The sequence below is a fragment of the Hyperolius riggenbachi genome, chromosome 2, assembly GCF_040937935.1.
Source record: "Hyperolius riggenbachi isolate aHypRig1 chromosome 2, aHypRig1.pri, whole genome shotgun sequence".
Lineage (NCBI taxonomy): Eukaryota > Metazoa > Chordata > Amphibia > Anura > Hyperoliidae > Hyperolius > Hyperolius riggenbachi.
The window spans coordinates 411641861-411648437 of NC_090647.1; the positions used below are offsets into that span (position 1 = coordinate 411641861).

At 40.6% G+C, this 6577-nt stretch overlaps 1 long non-coding RNA gene across 1 annotated transcript; it reads left to right on the forward strand.

Annotated features, from left to right (window-relative positions):
* Window positions 1–1630: 1630 nt before the first annotated feature.
* On the forward strand, window positions 1631–6355 carry LOC137546873 (uncharacterized). The gene is made up of 2 exons (XR_011026390.1): window positions 1631–1881; window positions 3972–6355. It is a non-coding gene; the product is annotated as an uncharacterized lncRNA (long non-coding RNA).
* The last annotated feature ends 222 nt before the right edge of the window (window positions 6356–6577 follow it).

Sequence of the window (6577 nt, forward strand, 5' to 3'; positions counted from 1 at the left end):
CTGTGCATCCCCAGGATGCAATCGGGAAAATGGGTGGAGCTATGAGTATAAGAAAGAGAGATTTCCCTTGCTCTGATGGGACTCTCCACTACTGACGAGTTGTGTGATGTTGTGTATGCGCTGCCTCCTGACGATCGCTGGTCCCCCGATACGGAGTGATGATGCAATATCCGGTAATGTATTGATTCTTTACTCTATTACTTATCCATGATTCACTGCTATACCTGTAAATAATGTAAATAATTGAATAAATATCCTAATACAGTGTGAAGTCGTAAGCTATGTATTTACCTAGTCTGTGTGCTAGTGTGAGTCGAGTGTGAGGCCTTAGCAACGCCAAAAACATAGCATTACATAAATGGCGACGAGGATGACTTTTGACCTCTGAAATATATTGCCTATGATTCTGTGGGTCTCTGGGTGTAATTTTGCAAAATTTGGCATTTTGCCAGTTAGTGGGGCAAGTAATCTAAATCTTTGTAAAATTGCCCCTGTATGGTATATTGACTTGATACTTGATATATATATATCTTAGGACAGATTACAGGTGTAGGCAAAGTTTGGAGTCAGTAGCTCCTCCCACTTAGTTTCAAGTCAAGATATCTTTTGAACTAAGCAAAATTTACCTGTGGGAAGTTTGACCATTGGTGTCTAGAAATTGAGGGGCACCTCTGGTCAAAGCCACGCCCAGTTGGCAGTGTGCCAAAAGTAAGGCAATATGTTTAAGAAAAAGGCCAAATGCCTAAAAGAACCTGCGGAGATCCCCGGCTGGACCGAGTCTCCGTATAATATTATAGCAGTAGAATTAGCTAGCCATGGGTTGGTAGAATTGTGGGATAAGCAGTTGAAAGAATCAGAACCGGTTGATTTAGTTCAAGTACTTGAGAAACTCCCTACCAAGGTAGGTGATGCAGTTACCCCAGCTAGAATTAGCTGGGTGTTGGCCTCTGCATATCGTGGTGTGCACAAGCGATTGCAGAAGGCGTTCCAGGATCAAGAAAAGGCGGAACAGGCTCAACTTGAGGTTGAGGGACGCTGCCTGATGTTGGAATATAGTGGTTCCCCGTTAAAGCGGGTGATGTTGCTCTCTCTAGATGTAGATAAGACTCTAGAGGGGGGCCCTGTTAAGGCGGGGCATGATGTCGCTCTCGGGCGGCATAGTGGGATGTTGTTGACAGCTTATAGAAAGCTTCAACAAAGATTGTGTAAGTTGAAAGAATCAGAATCCCTCAATGTTGTTACTTTACTTGAGGGTATTCCTGTTGGAAAAAGGGTAGTCCTGTTAGAAAAAGGAACTAGAGTAGGATGACAGAGTGATAGTTGCACAAGTGTCATCACAGGCAGCTGCAGATAAATACCAACATGTAACAGAATCTGCAGCTGGTAAAATAAATGTGCTGGAGGAAGTAGCTGGGGAAGAGGCTCCTGTGATGACACATTTTGGATTGTTATCAGTGGAGCAGGGAGCTTCTGTGAATAAAAGGAAGCCAAACTCTGCCACTGATCATTGCACAAGAAATAGGACAATGTGCATTGAACTGGAATTGGAAGTGTTTAGCACAAATGTATTTTGTTCCATTTGAAAAGATTAGGAATAGCTGGGAACTTTCTTTAAGTTGTTACTGCTGGTTTTGTCCCTCTTAAGGAAAACCCCATATTTTTAATGATAAAATATGGATGGGAAAAAGGGGCAGAGAGTAACCTGACAGTGAATCTCAGCTTTTACTACTACGGTTTTTAATACAGTCTGTGTCTTTGTTGGTAGATTTCGGAGTATAATCTTGGAGTGCTGTGTTTAAACTTGTAAAGCAAATTCCTTAAAGTGACAGTATCTGACTGCACTTGCAGAGTTGAAATGGTAATATAATCTGGACAAGACAGGTGGGTTAACATTGTTGTTTCTAGTGAATGTTTTATATGGTGAATCCGTTATAGCGAGTCCTGATTAATCGTGTATTCATATGTCTGTTTTTTGTTTAATTGAATGCATAGAGGAATGTTTTTTTTTAAAATGCATTTGTGCACGGGCGGTGAGTGCTCCTAGGGAATGTGTGCGAGCCAGTGAGTGTTTGAGATGCTGCTCTCCTCAGCTGGGGGCGCTTGGCAAGCATTATTTTTTTTTTTTCATTCAGGAGTACATGTTGTAAAAAAAATATTGACCTTTAACTCTTACTTCATGGGACATGCATCTTGTTTGATAAAATAAATGGTTAAAGAGGTGAGAAATAGTAAAGCAACTTTCTTGTGTGCGTTGTGTGTTGTGCTGGGTTTTGCTAGAACTTCCAAATCCCTGCAAATGCTCATTTTTTTTTTTTTTGGGTTACAGGGTTAAATGTGATTATGATGTCACGGGGACATCTGCCAGCAAATTTTCCCCTGGTTTCTAGCTATAATTGTGCAGGAGTGAAATTGTTTACTTGTTGAGCTGAAAGCTAGATTAGATGAGACTGTGTGAAAGAAATAGAACTGTGAAGTCTATTATGGCAATGTAGCATGAAAATATTGCGTAATTAGACTGGAAAACCTTTTTATATAATATCCCTGTGTCTCTGCGTCTATTCAGAGTTTTTTTTTTTTTTTTTTGCACTGCACATGTGCAGGGAGGGGCGCAGAAACACTGGGGAAAAGTTGAGGGGGGATAGGGCCAGAGGCGGCCAGCGTGTGCGCAACGGTGTATGAGGGCACGCGCGTGGCGGGTGCATGTGCACAGCGGGCACATGCATGCGCAGCGAAAGGCCTAGCTTGGTTTTTTTTTTTAAACGGGCCAAGGTCATTAGTTACTAAATGAGATTTGTTTGTCTTGCAGAGAAATGCCTGGTTTCTCTAGGGTTGAATGTTGTACTGACTAGCTGAATGGCATGAAGTGGCAGAATGTGTTGATGCTGAAGTGTGAATTGAGTTGTTTCTAATGAATTGTATGAAGTTTGCTTTGAGACCTTACTGATATAGAGTGTATTATATGTTCAAGAATACCTCTGTTAAAGATGCTAGAATGTATGCATATTGTAGTTTAAAATAATACAAACAAACTGTGAAGATGACAGATTTTTGTTTACACCAGAAACTAGCTGGTGGGGTGGTTAAAGTAGAAACGATTCCTTATTGGAAAATGCATAAGGATGCGGTAGCTCCATATAGGGGAACACCTGTGTCAGCTGGGTTGGATTTGCATGCTTTAGAAGTTGTTATCATTAACCCCTCACAGGTTACAACCATTCCCACAGGTATAGGATGTAAAATACCTGACTAACATTATGGGCAAATAGCTACCCAATTCAGTTTTGCTCAGAAAGGAGCTATAGTAATAGGAGGAGTAATTGACTCCGACTATCAAGAATAAATTAAAGTGATCATGATTAACCTGGGAAATAGTGAGTTAATTATTGGAAGAGGAGAGAGGATGGGTTAAAGTTTTTAGGGGAGGACACTGTGTATACACAGGCCAAAGAGTTGTATAGCCCAGGTTCTCCTGAGGGCCCTTTTACACTTAATGCGCTGGTATGCATTAGTAGTAGTACGCATACAATTTTGTTGTTGTTTGTTTTTTCTTGTTTTTTGTTGTTGTTGTTTTTTCCCCAATGGCAATGCACTGTGAAAAGATTTCAATGTTTTTTCAGTGTATGGTGTGAAAGAGGCCATAGGGGGACACGGACGCTGGACTGTACATCAGTTGTTATTTTTTGATTACAGTTAACAGCAGCTGATTAAGTGTAAAGGGACCCTAATTCCTTTATTTGTAGAGAGGGAAGCCCATCAGTAAAGGGTGATGAATATTTTGGTTCTACTAATACAGTAAATGTTGGAGCTAAAATGTGGGTCAGAATCCCCAAGGACCGCCTCCTCCAGCAGATGTGATTGCAGTAGGCAAGGACCGAACTCTGCTGGAGGCCAGAACAGAAAAAGTGGGAATATATCCCACAGGAAAAATGTTATTTGCAAGAATAAGTCACACTTGTTTGGGTTTTTTGCAGATTGATCTCCATGTCTATGGCATTGTCCTTGGAATCCTTGGTATCGTGTGGTTGGAAAGCTGTTGCGTTAATGCAAGGACTTCAGGTATTCGAGTAACCGATACAGGGGATCCACGGTGACTTTCGTGTGGGGAAATAAAACCAAGAGTTGTCTACAGAGAAACTTTACCGGTAATGCTAGGCAAGCATGTGACGTTCTCAATGTTACTTTCAATGGAACATGTCTCGGTGGGGCCTACTTTGATATTTGTGGATATGATGGATGCTAAAGTGGACCCTGGGCATATAAAGAGACTACCTTCCACTTGTGTAAAGGTGGGGCAACATGCCTAAAAGACTGTGATTCATGCTAAAATCACGTTTCCAGCTGCCATAAACTGTTCTAAACCACACCAAATACGAAGAGAGTGGTATGACACTTTGTTAGGAGGATATGGGACATTGACTGGAACTCTTAATAGTTTTGATATTGAAACATTAGCAAATAGATTGCATAACGTTGGAAGTAAAATAAATGATGTCTTAATTTTACAAGCTAAATGGATGCCAACTATATGGGCGCCATTTAAGTTACAAGCTAAAATAGATGATGATTTGCTTGATTTAATTAACGCAAGTGCCTCTGTTATGTATGAAACAGATGTTGATATAACTAGAATTGTAAACTGGACTATCTGGTCCATGCAAACCTTACAACAGCAACAACAGAAAGGGTTATTTCAAACTAGGTTGTTGACTGGATGTGAGGTGGTTTGGAGGACCGTGTTCAGTTCCATGATAAGAACTGATCACTGGACAGATATCAAAGCACCTAAAGTGATGTGCAATGATACATTTTGCATGGGACAATTGACACTTTACAATGTTACTAAAAGTGGTATAATGTGTAAGTATGTTATTTTGCCATTATTAATTGGGCCAGAAGGTGATCAGCACTTCTGGGTACCTACGTTTTATGGACAGGTTATTGATGACAGCAACAGAACACATGATTTGACTTTTTGTGATAATACTTTAAACAGTAAAATATGTAAGTTACAGTCTACTGCATATGAACCTTGTTTGTTACAGAACACTGTAAACAAATGTGGGTGGACCATAATGCCTATAACATACCGCTGGATGGTGGAAATAACACCTCAAGTGGTATGTGTAGTGACAGATCATCAGGTGGTCCCTAAAATGAGGGTGCCTTTTGCAGGATGTATACACAATATCACTGTATTCCAATGGGAAAATGAAACTTTTATGTTGATGCCTGATATAGCGTTAACTACAAAGGTTTCCTGGCAAGGCCAAGGTTTGGAAGTTCCCAATTGGGATCTAAACCTGACTAAACTAAAGCGGATTGTTGAAAAATCTAACGGAAGTGAAAAAGTGCTATTAAAAAGTTGAATAGAAGTATAATCGTACACCAGCTCAGTACTGCCGTGATTGCAAACAAAATTGTTAAAGTGGGCTCTGCCATAGCAGATGCCACCTCTCACCATTGGTGGGATGTATTTATGGGTTATTCGCCATCAGCAGAAACAATGATGAAGTGTATAGTTCATCCTATTTTTTGATTGTAATGATTGTTATAGTTATCCTATCCAGATGGAACTGGTATGTGGCATATGGGATCTGTTGTAAGAGGAAAAAGTTGTCATGGTTTCATATGTTAATGGTCATCACTAAGGACCGAATGTGATACAAGTCTGAAGAGTCTGTGTGAATGACTGGCTGTTAGGTAAGAAACACATTAGCAAGCTAGTCTGTAGGCAGATAGGACATATTTTGATCTTTTAGTAGTGATGCACCATTCTCCATAAGAAAACCATTGACAGAAGAACAAAAGGTTACTGCAAGTTATAAAAACATACGGCTGTGCGCTGTGTTCACGCGGTTATCACGAGGGATGAATCATACTTCCACGTTGTGGATAGGCTGAAGGACGAACCCACCCAGTCACAACAAGTACTGAGCATGCGTGGCACGTGATATGGTTATATAACATTGTGTTGCAATAAGCGCGTAACCCTGAATTAACTGTTTCAGGGAATGCGCAACTTAACTAGAACTAGTTCTGTTTATGAAAATATTGACTATAAGTCATCCAACCATAGTGAAGCTCATGCCTGTGCATCCCCAGGATGCAATCGGGAAAATGGGTGGAGCTATGAGTATAAGAAAGAGAGATTTCCCTTGCTCTGATGGGACTCTCCACTACTGACGAGTTGTGTGATGTTGTGTATGCGCTGCCTCCTGACGATCGCTGGTCCCCCGATACGGAGTGATGATGCAATATCCGGTAATGTATTGATTCTTTACTCTATTACTTATCCATGATTCACTGCTATACCTGTAAATAATGTAAATAATTGAATAAATATCCTAATACAGTGTGAAGTCGTAAGCTATGTATTTACCTAGTCTGTGTGCTAGTGTGAGTCGAGTGTGAGGCCTTAGCAACGCCAAAAACATAGCATTACAGGCTGCCCTTAGCAAATTATGTAGAGCCTTGCATTCACTGTCAAACCATTTTTGGGACTGTTTGCTTGTGCATCTCTTGAAGTTGGTCTGCTTGAGGCCTGCTAGTACTGCCATGGTATATAAGATGTTACTGA